Raw genomic sequence first — 14,446 nt, forward strand, 5'->3', positions numbered from 1 at the left:
TTTCACCAATGAACATGTTGTCACTGGCCTAGAAAAAGCTGTAAGAAGGCAACTGTGGTACTGCAAGCACTGCTGCCTTCTCAAACAGCTGATCAGTGGAGGTCCCAGGTTTCAGACCCCTGCCGATCAGATACTGATGACCTATCCTGAGGATAGGTCATCAGTTATTATGTCTTGGAAAACCCCTATAATGCCATTGTGGGTGTCTATGAGAGAAATTAGATTGTGAACACAATTAGAAACAGGGATGATTGTGAATGGTACAATTTTTGTACAGCACTGTGGAATATGTTGGCTCTCTCTATAAAAAGCAAGAAGAAATAAATGTAAAAAAGATGCAAGATTTGAAGGTACATCTATCTGCATCTGTCAATTCTTTTACTCCACAAACTAATGTGTCAGAAACGTACCCAGCCATGATCCAATGTACAGCTGTTCTAGGGTGGTTGCTAAGCCGATCTGCCAGTCCCTGGGCTGCTCAGCCTATCTGTGAGTCCAGATGTTAAGACAGTCAGGTTCCTAGCTTGCGTCCAATCCCAGAGCCACTCAGTTTTTTTGTCTTTGTCTGTGATTTCGATTCCTGGCTCCTGTTTAGAGTTCTGTCAGGTTAGCATTCCAGTTAGACCTTTCTGTGTACTGACCTCAGTTTGTTACTGGATTTTTGCGTTGCCTACCAGTTAGAGCTCATTCAGACGGCCGTATGCTGTCCGCAAAAATACTGAATGCTATCCGTTTTTTTGCGGATCCGCAAAAAAACGGATCTGCAAAAAAACGGATAGCATTCAGTATTTTTGCGGACCCATAGACTTCAATGGGGCCATGTCCTGATTTTCACGGACAAGTATAGGACATGTTTCATTTTTTTTGCGGATCCGCAAAAAAAACGGATAGCATTCAGTATTTTTGCGGACAGCATACGGCCGTCTGAATGAGCCCTTAGTCTTCTACTAATTCTCCTGGATTAGACCATGTGGTTCATTTCTGAATTATCCCCCTTGCCTTCTGATTTGACTCCTTCTGTCTCTCCTGGCTTTGATTACTTCTTTCCTGCTACTCTTTGGCATCCGATAGGTCTTCCACCAATCTGCTTGCTCCTGCTTTCTGTCACCATTCTCTGCAGACTTAACCGGGGTCACTAGCGGCCAACTCCATCTTACTTTGTAGCAGGTTCTGGTGAACGCCTAGGGGTAGCTTTACATCTACTAACCGAAGTGGTGAAGGAAGATAGGTAGCAGATTTTGAGTTCGCTGGCATTGCTCTCAGACTGTGTCCTCTGTATTTTCCCCATCTCTTTTATATAACAACATGATTGAATATACTCCTAAAGAGGGTATTCCCGTCTCAAACTTTTAATGCCTATAAGTGTCCTATAGAGACACAGGGACACAGACCTGTTTCTAGAATAAGCCACTGACTCCGTCTGACCTAGATGCTGTGGCCAGAGGTGGTCAGAGCTACAGTTTAACAGGCTGGGATATAATATTTCCATAAGGAGATGGGAATTTTCCTTTCTTTTTGAAACTTGAAAATTGGATGACTAAATTTGCTAATACTTGATAATCCAATAGGGGGTAAATTGTATATAAATTATCTCCATGATACACGCACCACGTCTCATCAATCATATTTCCATATAGGGTACAGCCATACAATCACATTTGCAGTTTTGGACGTCAAAACCAGGAATCAATTAAAAAAAGGAGGCGTTGTGTATGTCCTTTATGCTTTCTCTCCTATTATGAACCAAACCTGATTTAGCTTCCAAAACTGCATCCAGAAACCTGACCACGTGGCCGTACCCATATAAATTTCCAGCAGAAAAGTGAGCAAAGTGTCACTTGCCATTGTTCAGGGCTGTTTGTATACTTGGATAAAAAGAAATTTTAACCCAAGTGTGGCCTACAGATAGGTTATCCCTCAGCTATCACATTGACTGAGAAGTGATAAACAAAGGTCTGAAGGTAAGAATCCTACAATCTTATCAGAAAATTAGAGAGCCAAAGGTCAAGATGTTTACTTCCTGTTAGCTGTTCAGCTGGATATATATGCAGTGCCCACTCAGTGATGGTCGTGGGCACTTCAATCTTCTGTATATGCCTATCTAATGTATTTCTGTGTATAACTGTAAATTCCTTATAACAGGCTGTTAAAGTGTCATTACATCTATTCACCCCTAGGTGGTGCTGGCATCACTTATGTATATCTGAGGGTGTGTCTATGTAGAGGAGAGAGAAGGGAACAAGAGAACAGACAAAAATGAAGTTAATGAAGAATTTGAACAAGAACAGTCCTAGATGTAACTGCCACTTTAACCCCTTGGCTATGGCCAAGCTGAGGGAGTGTGGACCAGATCTTCATAGCTACTTAGCACAGACTAGAGAGTCAATGTCTGGATATAGAGCAAGACTAGTGGACATAGGAACTGCATTAGTTTATGGACTCCACAGCACCAGTGACCGGGAGAAGCCTAAAGGCGAGTTTCAGAAAGTATCCTGCAGGGAAACCGCCCTGTGGATTGCTAATTACAAGTAAGAAGTTATTATATCCAGTACCTGAGTTCTAGAGCGTGGACAAAGTCTAGACAGATATAGAAAGACTACCCTGAGAAAATTGATCAAGTAAAAGTTCTGTTCTGTTACTACAATTGACTCATTTATTTGACTCAGATTATTTTTATTTTTTCTGCCTGTGAAGGGGGCACTTTACTAGGTATATTACTGAGAGGGGGCACAGCAGGGCATATTACTGTAAGGGGCCACATATCTGGGCATAACTACTGAAAGGGGACAAATATCTGGGCATCGCAACTGTAAGGGGCACATGTCTGGGCATAAATATTGTCAGGAGCACATATCTGGTCATATTATTGTGAAGGGAGCACAATGCTGGAATAACTACTGTGTGGTGGCATAAAGGGGAATGATTACCATGTGAGGGGCACATGTGTGGGCGTAACTACTGTAAGGGGCACATATCTGAACATAACTACTGTGAGGGGCACATATCTGGACATAACTACTGTGGGGGGCACATATGTGGGCATAAATATTGTGAGGGGTACATATCTGGGCATAATACTGTGAAGGAAGCACAATGCTGGCATAACTACTGTGTGGTGGCATAAAGGGGAATGATTACCATGTGGGGGCATTTAGGGGACTGGGTGGGATTAGGTGTTTAGTTATGTTTTGAGTGGAGTTAGAGGCGTGGCCTCGTGTCCCTCTTCCTTCTTTTCAAAAGTTGGGAGGTATGCATCTATGTTCACGACCCTTGCTATCAGACTCGTAGAATGTGGCCTGTAATCTCCTGCTTGTAGTCCCTTAATCTTGATGAGAATGTCTAGATAGTATTTAGTCAATAGTAGAATTTTCTCTTGAGTCCATATGTGTGGTTGTTTTGTGTAAGTTTACATTTTTTTGGGCCATGGAAAACATACTATGAAATGTGATCCATTCAATTTAGGGATACTCAGGAGTTAATTGTTATTTTTTCCCTTCACTCCTAAATATATTGCTTCCACATGAACTTTTTACCTCAGGCAGCTGCTTACCAGCTACTTGTAGATAATGATTAGATATACGGTAGATATGCCCCTAGTCTCTATTTCTTCTGTTCTACTGGCCACCTTTCTCCCATAACTACTGCTCAGGAAGGATGAAAATCATGCATGCAATAAGAAGCCGAAGGGGGAGGGAAGCTCCTGACTTTTGAGTGCCAGATTCCATTTTCCAACTTTACAAGGGCTTTCATCTCCATTGTAATGCAAATCCAGTTCTCTGAGACAGCCAGCCAATCAGAGGCAGCCTCCTTGTGGGATTACCTGGTTTTGGTAGAGTGATGTGGAGGAGAGGGGGAGGAGGAGAAGATCATTCACTTGTGACAAAGTGCTTAGTTTTACTGCCTTGCAGTCACAATGTAGGAGAGGGGAAAGTCCTTGCCACAAGTTCTTTAGAGAAATACAAGTTCTGAGCTCTTGTAGGCTCCTATCTTCTTGTCCATGTTGGTGGACACATTGGAACGGAGGTTGTTGCTATGTGTTTTTACATGCTATGTAGAGAAAGAGCTGTCTGTGGACTTTTACTATTGAATACGTCTTTTTCACTGCTGTGCAATAGCTTGGAAGTTGCCTCTCCTGCTTTGTGTAACACAGGTTATTCTCGCAGTCATTACCAGCCTAAGGCACCGTCAAACATTTACCCATGGGACACAATGTAAAAATGGTAAGGACTGTTTTTTTTTTTGTTTTAAATGGATAATGCATATATAGTTAATAACGAAGGATCCTAATGAATGTGTGGTTAAACTAAACTACTACATATGTAATGGAAGCAAAATGAGATAGTACTAAGGCATACTACCCTCTGCCAAATGTCTGGGATATGCTGTAGAATACTGGTGAGATAGATGGTCTCATTATCAGTCTAGATGCAATGCATTTAAGTTCTACTACCATTATGTTTATAAGGTTGTTCATGTTACTTTTATTATTCTTGTTGTTTTTTTGTTGTTAATATGGCTAATATGTTGTTAATATTTTGTCTAGGCAGGAAATAGAGAATTATGGTGTATCATATAAAGTCAGGCCAGTCAAACTGGCTAAATGAATTTACACCCAAACTGAATATTGCAGAACTGTTTGTGTGCGAGAGGTTGCCAGAGCTAGTACTTATAGTCTTTCCTTGTCACACCATCAAGAATGCTACATGTCAAAGGCTGGTGGCAGTGTAATTGCTCAAAGTTGTAATTTTGATATTTATTTTTCATAGTTTTTTTAGTCTTTCATTATTGCTGTTACGACTGTCAGTATGACGCTAGTTTGCTCACCATTTGTTGTCATAACTAAAATGACATTGCCCATGTCTTTCTATGCTTGGCTATGAACAGGTGTATGTGGTGACATAAATGGATGGCGGTATCTGTTAACAGATATACAGTGTCAGTTTTGAAAACTTGCTAGTCAAGTGCTGCATTTCTGTGTTAAAGGGGTTGTCTCTCTTCAGCAATTATCATGTAGAGAAAGTTAATAAAAGACACTTACTAATGTATTGTGATTGTCCATGTTGCTTCCCTTGCTGGCTTGATTAATTTTTCCGTCACATTATACACTGCTTCTTTCCAGGGGTTTATGACCATCCTGCAATCCAGCAGTGGTGGTCGTGCTTGCACACTATAGGCCGGGACCATGGGAGTGCGTTTCAGAATGCATACGCAGCAGCTCCTATTCTGGCCACTTCGTATTTGCGCTGCAGCAGTGGTCATAACTCCCGGATATGAGCAATGTATAATGAGATGGAAAAATGAATCAAGTCAGCAAAGGAGGCAATATGGACAATCACAATACATTAGTAAGTACCCTGTATTAACTTTCTCTACATGATAAATGCCATTTACTGAAGTGAGACATCCCCTTTAAGTCAAGTTATTGAAGTAAAGGAATAGTATGTAGAGACTTGTAAATCAAATGTTGTATATGCAGTCAGCTCAAGAGAAGTAAATGGAAGTTTATAGTATATTTATATTGGTATATTCTGATGTAGCAGAGATGAGTATATTGTTTATAGCTGTCATCCCAAATGACTTCCTATAAATCTGCTTGCTAAACTGGCCATACATCTTATATTAATATCAGCCAATCCCGAAATCCTGACTATTGAATATGTATGGGAGTCTCCTGACTTCCCACCAATGGCAGATGTTGGGGGAGAGAGGTTTTGCTAGGACATTGCCAGAGGTGACTGGCAGTGGCTTACTCCCCTCTCCACATGTGCACCCAGGCAAACTAAGAGTGAAAGTATGAAACACCAAAAATACTTCCCCGTATAATGATATTTTACCCATATACGTGACAATACATAGAACCAACAAGAATATATGGATTTACTGCGTAATAATTAACATGATCAAACACAATTCATGATTAATATATAACATTTTATTAGTAATAAAAGTACAGACATGATTGACACAACACAATGGATTAAAAACACTTAAAATTCATAGGAGTGGTGGTAAAGAGGTAAGGGAGTCCAATAAAGTACAATGATGGTACGTATAAAAATTGTATATCTAATATAATTAATGACCTTGGTAATATATTTAGACTAATAAAAAGTCAGAGCAAGTGCAGAGGAATAAATATACCAAGATACTACAAAACAATGCAAACCCTAAGTTATCAGTATAAAAGGTTCAACATACTGACCTGTAAAAGATTTCTTCTCACCAAGAGACCACCAATCCACACCCCGACGCGCGTTTCACCACTCCTATGATTTTTAAGTGTTTTTAATCCATTGTGTTGTGTCAATCATGTCTGTACTTTGATTACTAATAAAATGTTATATATTAATCATGAATTGTGTTTGATCATGTTAATTATTAGTCAGTAAATCCATATATTCTTGTTGGTTCTAAGAGTGCAAGTATATAGGGCACAAAAGGGATAGCTGTCAGTTCAGCCTACCACTATCCAAAATGTAAGGACAATCTAAAGGGATTTTCTGGGTGGGATATTTATTAAATCGTGAAGAATGGGTTACAATATATATATATATATATATATATATATAATATATTATATATTACTCACCTTACTGATCCCCCAACAACGCAGTTCCAACCCTGCTCTCCACTTCTTGCTCCTAGCTAAACACACAGAAAATGGCTGAAGATACCCACTAAGACAAGACAATCACAGACCACCATGGTGACCCACCACACCAAGTCATTGGCAGAGTTGGCAGTGAAAATTGTTGAAGGCTCAATCAAATGGTAGTGTCATTTCCATTGAGGTAGAGTAATAAGCAACTGCCAGATACTTTATATGCAGTGATGCTTATCTTATGTACAGGTGGTAAAAATAAAACCTGTCCAATCTCAGTTTCCCATCAGGAGACCATGGAGCCATAGAGTTGATAATAGGTATAAGCTCCATCAACAATTAGTGTACTTGGACAACAGATAATCCATGTTTATACCCAGCTTGTTTTGTAGGAAAATATTATTTGTGCATCAAGTTCTCAAAATGGAGCAACAGGTTTACCCACAGAACTATGCAAACCCACAATAACACATTGTGCTAGCATGTGTTATCATGAGTGTGTGCCAACTTAAAAATGCAGCTCAACCACATCTGTAGTTCTACAGGTTCTTCACTAACAGACTGATAGACTTTATTATATGAATTATCTCATCTACAACCTCTGCCAGGGGTGCACCTAGTCTTTCTGCTTCCTGAGGCGAAAATTGAAACAGAGCCCCCCCCCCCCCTCCCCCGGTCCTTATACAAAATTCTCAACCTAACCCCTTTCCTCCTAACATTACATATATCACTACAAAACATACAGGGTAATACAGCGCCCCATACCTCTTACACCAGACCATGATGATTTTTCAGCCATCTCTCGTCTCTGCAGTTTGAAAAAAAAAAAAAAAATCTTAGTTTCCTACTTTTGCATCATCCTCCCACCTTCTGGACAAATAATCCTACCACCCCCAATACTGTGCCGCTGTGCTCCCCAATATTATACTGCAGAAACATATAAATCCCCTAATGATACTAGTGCCATGAAGATCGTGCCCTTCAATAATTATTGTCACAGTGTCCTAAAATAACTGCGCTCAGCAAATAGTGTCCCTGACACTAATAGTGTAAACATAATGTCCCCCAAAATAACTGTGCTAAACTGATACTCTGCCAGGGTGCCCCACAGTAATAGTGTTCCCAAAAATCCCACCAATAGTAATAATTCTCTGCCAGAGCGCACTTGGAGGTAATAGTGCCCCTACAGTGCCCCCAACATATCTCCACTGTGCCTCAGAGGTAATAATGCTCCCATAGTGCCCATACTAGTAATCATGTTCCCCATCGTCCCCCAGTAGTAATAAAGACCACCATAATTCTCCTAGTAGTAATATTTCTCCTTATCATGTGACAGTAGAAAAATGCCCCGTTAAAATGAAAACCAGTACAAAAATGCCCCCTTATAATGTGTGCCAGGGCAAAAAAAAGCCTCCTAATAATGTCTACTAGTACAAAAATGCCCCTGTTCTGTGTGGCAGTACAAAAAATGCCCCCTCCTAGTGCCCCATCTTAACTAATGTCCCCATAGTGCACCCATAATGTGTGCCAATAAAAATTACCCCTGTATAATGCCAAGTAAATGCCCCCATAGTGCCCCATAGTGCTCCTTTCCCCCCTTTCCCATAGCGCTTACCATATAAAATACCCCTTCTTTCTGCCCTCAGTAGATGCCCCCATAGTGCTTCTGTCCTCTCTTCCCCATATTGTCCCCCATAATGTGCCAGTAAAAATGCCCCTTTTTAGTGCCCCTAGATGCCCCCATGGTGCTCCTCTCCTGCATTGTGACAAATAAAAAAGACATAAACATTAATACGTATCATGCGTCTGTCAGCGATGTGATGCAGGCCTCTTCCACCTTGTCTCCCGCGCTGTAAGCTGCCCAGCTCAGGTGGTGCAATGATAATGATGTCATCACGCCGCCTGCGCAGGCCTCTGATAGTCTTCAGGCCTAGTGCCTGCAGCCTGTCAGAGGGAACGGGGAAGGGAGACATCTCTCCCCTGCCCCGCCGCAGCATCCATCTGTATCGCTCTCCTGAGGACGGTGATACAGATGAATGTAGAGATGTGATCGCTTCTACAATTGACGCACTCATTTTCCGCTGCCCTGCCGCCACCACCGCGCCGCCTCAGGCAATCGAGTCACCTTGCCTAATTGACGGTGCGGCCCTGACCTCTGCAGACTACATTACAATGAAATCTGATGTAAATTCATTATGACTACTGAAAAGAGAATCTGTGTGTTTACTCATAACCTTGCTTCAGGACTAAGTGCTATCAATTGATGTGCAATCATGCTGCTCTATCAAAAATGCCAGAACTGTGCTTTAGTATTAAATACAATATACGGTACCTTTAAATAATGCAAAATACGCTGTCATTGACAGTCATTCTAGAATACTGGACATATCAAGGTAGTCATGTCATTTCAATATGTGCAATACATGATCTATTCGAATAGCGGTGTCATTTATTGTTTTTTTTATTTAATAATGTTCCTTATATAATGCCAACTAGGGGCATACACAGATCTCATAGGGCCCCATAGTACCCCTCACACACACACACACACACACACACACACACACAGTTTCTCAGCAGGCATGCATCAAATACTCCTAAAGAATAAGCTCAACGTTTCAGATTTCTGACAAATGTACACTTTTTAAAATTAATTTTAATAATTAACTTATCAAAAAAAATATTAAAAAGTTTCCCTCCACCTCACCCACTTTATCCAACTTCTATGTAGGAAAAAAGTGGAACAGGTGCTTCATAAATGTCGCTCTCATTCTGAACACCATATTTCTCAAGGTATTTACAGTATGTCAGTCAACTGGAATATATATATATACACTGATAAATCTACCCATCCAGCTCTATATCTGTAGCTTCAATCACTCAGTGTTTTATAAAACTTACTGCCTGAAGCCAACACTAAGGGAGTGCGCAGGAATTTTTAAATCTACTATTGACTGCAATGGAAACTGTAAAAATGTATTTGCCCTGATCTCCTCCTAGTGGTAGCAGCTTGAAAATGCAGTTTTATTTGTTGGTAACAAAAGAAGGTGTTCAGCCCCAGGCCCCCCTACCCCTGGGTCTCCATAGCAAATGCATGGTCTGCCTCCATGGAATGTACAGTACAATACTGATGCCAACATATTCTGAAGCACTGTATATAGAATGTCATGTATCACTCCATTGCCTTTTACCACCAGGGCTCACAATCTAATTTAGCTGTCTCACACCTACTATAGCATAGTAAGCAGATTAACATATCAGTAAGTTTTTGGACTGTGGGAGAAAAGTGGAGCCAACAGAGGAAACCCACACAAACACGGGGAGGACAATCTCTTTGGACATTGGAAACAACAAGGTCAATGTTTTAATATATATACAATATATATATATATATATAATATTTAATTTGTGCTCATTTATTTTCAGTTTGAACAAAGTGGGAGAGCTTTAAACCAGTCAAGTTATAGATTAGGCTAAAAAAGAATAAAAAAACAGGAAAAAAAACTACTTGATCGATATAGCTTGCCATTGAAAGTATTTACTGTAGAGATTGGGTAGATCAGGAATGACCAGACTTGCCAAATCCGAACTGTGCCATCATTGTGTCTCCTGACAGCAGACAATAGGGAATTGTCTGCGGGCTCACATAGCTGTTATATTGTCAGTAGTTCCCAACATCAGTGGAATTCACTAGCAGAAATCTAATCTCGATGGGTAACTTTGTTCAATTGTCAGACTGGAGAGGGGCCAATATTAGGCCAAAGGTGAAGATCCTCCAGATTAACATCTAGATTCTGGATACATTCCTTGAACTACTTTCTTTGATTCCCTCCAATCCTCTCTGTCACATAAAGAGGACATCCTTCCTCCCTGTCCCAGTTGCTCCTATTACTTTCCACCAGTATAGTAGAGAATTCTTCTGGAAAAGATATGCCTCATATGTGATCATTATCAGTAGGCAACAAAAGAAGGAATATTCTTTTAGTACCTGAATGTTTAAAAATTTTCTTAAAGGGGTTGTCCGGGTTCAGATCTGAACCTGGACATACCAATATTTTCACCCAGGCAGCCCCCCTGATGTTAGCATCGGAGCATGTCATGCCATGCTCACTGCTGGGCGGAAGCCTCCACCTGGCAGCCCTAAGGAGAGCCCTGATAGTCAACCAAAAGATCATTCAGTCAACAAAAATCTACCTCTGCTCGTCTATATGTGTGCTTGATTCAACTGAGTTCCCACTTGCTCCATGCAAATATATCGACAATCAACCGACAAAACGAGCAAACGCTCATTGCTTGTCAGCAGCATGTCGCACTGTGTGAAGATGGATGTGCTGCCGACAATCAGTGAAACTGTATGAAGGACAATCATAGTAATGATTATTTAGTCCTGAAGATTGGGGATGGTTGCTGCATCTAACACATCTAACCAGCGAGCAATGATCTGGAATGAATGTTCCTCATTCTCGATCATTGACTGCTCTATCGGCCCTTGTAAAATGGCCCTTTCAGCATTTGCAGTAAATAGAGATAACCTTAAAAACTTATTCCAGGATTTTATTATTGATGGCCTATCCTCAAGATAGGCCATCAATATCAGATCGGCGGGGATCCAACACCCCGCCTCAGTTTTTCCTCAGTAGCTCAAAGGGAGCAGCACTGCAGCCAGCTCTCTCCACTACACAATGGGCGTAGTGGCGTAGTGCCGAACTTGCGGTGCTGGAGCTTCTCAAGAACAGCTGATCGTCAAGGGTGTGGGGTGTCGAACACCACCAATCAGATATTGATGGCCTGTCCTCTGGAATACCCTTTTAATGAGGCTCATCATTATCTTTTAATAATGCCAATGTGATACTTTTTTTTCTATATATTGGGACATTCTAGAGCTAGAAAATGCCAGCTGATAACTAAATTATTTTCCATGCTGGTCTTTGGCAGCCCACATAAAACAGCATTTATAAGCAGTCACATACCTCACTGTTGTATACACAGCATATTGTGTATTTTTACAGCTTCCCCTGCTAATTCTTACTGTTAACTAGAGCTATATCCTGGCAACATGCTCTTGTCCATATAGTGAGATCCTAACTCATGCCATCATAGAGACCAATGCAGAGGGATGTATAATGTACTTCAGCACTTATTTAGCACTATACTATATTCAGTTTAACTGTTGTTGGAAACCGGATAAGTCACAATATCACATTGCATGCATTCTAAAGCAAAAAAAAAAAAGATGATTTTTTGCTTTGAACATGTAGGGTTAAATATATGTGAATATCCAGCTGTCGGCCCTGTAATACCATGAGCATTTTTCCCCAGGGAGGTCACATTATCAGTTTATTTCATAAGGTCTTTATACGAAAGATTTTAAGCCTTTCAATGTAGAAAATCCCCTGCAATGCCAACAGGATCACACTGTACTTGCTCTAAAAAGGAATTTAATTTCCCCCTCAAAGAGACGAAACCAAAGGCAACCAGAAAGTGTCGCAGGTGGTATCTTTTTGTTCTAAACCCTTTGAACAGCTACCAAGAATTTGGTTTCTAAAGACATTAAGAGACACCCAATGAGTTGTGTGTGGATGACAAGCTGAATAGTTTACATGGTACAGTTGTGAAAATGGATTCAAATATAGGAACCATTCCTATGTGTATCTGAGCAATGAATAAAAATATAGCATGATACTACAATAGGGGGTAAACATGTCCTGAAATATTCGAAGACGCTTCCCTGTGAATTCAAAAAACAAATGTGAAATACTGCACATCTTAATTGCTTCTGATTTTATTCTAGTGTATTAGAAAATATGATCAGCCTACTGAATGTTAAGCATGAGTCTACATAAATTAACTAACTTAAAATGACTACAAATACTAGCCATCAGGGGCGTAGCTATAGGGGGTGCAGAGGTAGCAGTCGCTACCGGGCTCAGGAGCCTGAGGGGGCCCAAAGACTCTTGTGGTGCATAAGAAGACACCAGTATTATAGAAGGTGCATGCTGGTCAAGTTACACCTCTGGCTCAAGGGGGTGCCGTTTCAATTTTTGCCTCGGGCAGCACTAAGGCCTTATGCTTCCTGCCCCTGGCCAAAAAGCACTGAGGGAAGGGGGGCCTCAAGCTGAACTCTTGAACCAGGGCCCATGAGCCATTAGCTACGCCAATGCTAGCCATAGGAGAGAGCTACTATTCAAGGAGTGTGGCTATACACACTAATGTCAGTGGAGGAACCTGACAATTTTTGGTCTTGACTCTCCCCTGTTGGCAGATGGCAGGGGAAAGAAGGATCAAGCTGTTGGATTTCAACATGCTAATAATTTTTTTCTCTGTGAAATAAGCCTGGAAACTTAAAGTAGCCCTAGAAAAAAAGCTATAGGTGGCTTCATGTTGTAGATGAGTCCAAACTGTCAGAAGGCAAGACCAACACAAGTGGGCATTACCGAAAAAATTGGGTGGGGTCAACACACGTAGGTGGCATCAGCAATACCATGGTGCAGCACAAAGTACCGCCACAGCAGAATGAAATACCACAGTACAGCACAAAATACCTCCCAAGAAGCTGCCCCTCTGTGGTGGCCAGTACCAGAAGCCATGTTCTGTCCTCCTCCTCCTTTAGTTGACTCTAATTAAGATATTAAGGAGAGGGCTGAAGAGATGAGACACAGGCCACAGCACTGAGCCAGCCCTACCTTCAGCATACTGCTTGGTTTTTCAGCCCTACAAAACATACAATACATTATTACCACCTATTAAATACAGTGACATCTCTTCTGATTGTAGATGTTCTCTTTCCTCATCTTCTCCATTTGGCCAAAACTGACAGGACAATTTACAGCCATCTCTACAGAGTTTGTCACACAGATATCTCAGATTCCTCACTTTTCTATTATCCTCCCAACCTTCTCAAAACAAATGCCTCAACAGTTATCCTGCTGTCACCCTCATTGCTTTGCCTGATATGCTTCCCAAATACTATACTGTACTAAAAATAATGCCTCCAGTAGTAATAATGCCCCCTGTAGTGGCCCAGAAGTTAAAATGTCCCCTACATTGCTCCTAGTAATAATAATGCCCCCTATAATGCACCTAGTATTAATAATGCCCCTATAATGCATGGAGCAATAACAATTCCCCCTATTGTGTGCCAGTAATATTCATTCCCTCTATAATGCTATCAGTAGTAATAATGCCCCCTATAGTGCATCCAGCAATAATAATGGCTCCCTATTGAGCACCCAGTAGCAATAATGCCCCCTTATTTCTGGAGTGTAATAATATTACAGTCTATAGCTACTAGAGAGGGGTCGTTGATCCAGGGAGATATCTGATTGCCTGATTGGAGTCGGGAAGGAATTTTTTATTCCCCTAAAGTGGGGAAAATTGGCTTCTACCTCACTTTTTTTTTTTTTTTTGCCTTCCTCTGCATCAACTTGCAGGATGACAGGCCAAACTGGATGGACAAATGTCTTTTTTCAGCTAATGTACTATGTTACTATGTTACTATAGTGGCCCTTGCATTAAAGGGGTTGTCTCATCATGGACAATGGGGGCATATATCGCTAGGATATGCCCCCACTGTCTAATAGGTGCGGGTCCCACAAGAGAAGGCAGCCGCCCTCCATTAATTTTCTATGGGGCTGTCGAAAATAGCTGGCTCGTCTATTTCCGTCGGCCCCATAGAAATGAATGGGGAGCCGGCTGGACCGTAGTCCTCCAGCCACCGCCTTGCAGGGCTCCATTCTCTTCCAGCCACCACCATCCGGAGCTCCTAGCGATACGCCCCCATTGTCCATGATGAGACAACACCTTTAATAATGCTCCCAATAGTGCCTTCAGCAATAATAATGCTAT

General features: G+C 41.2%; 1 protein-coding gene across 8 annotated transcripts in view; it reads left to right on the top strand.

The window, feature by feature from the left end:
- SHROOM3 (shroom family member 3) overlaps window positions 1-14,446 on the top strand; it is a 432,673-nt gene that overhangs the window by 338,921 nt on the left and 79,306 nt on the right. The window contains exon 1 of one of the 8 annotated variants that reach the window (XM_040418012.1): window positions 3,931-4,220. The exons of the other annotated variants lie outside the window; for them this stretch is intronic. The gene's annotated coding sequence lies outside the window, so the exon portion shown is untranslated. Of the gene's footprint in view, window positions 1-3,930; window positions 4,221-14,446 lie in introns of those variants that run through there. 8 annotated transcript variants of the gene reach the window in all.

This window comes from Bufo bufo, chromosome 2 (genome assembly GCF_905171765.1).
Source record: "Bufo bufo chromosome 2, aBufBuf1.1, whole genome shotgun sequence".
Classification (NCBI taxonomy): domain Eukaryota; kingdom Metazoa; phylum Chordata; class Amphibia; order Anura; family Bufonidae; genus Bufo; species Bufo bufo.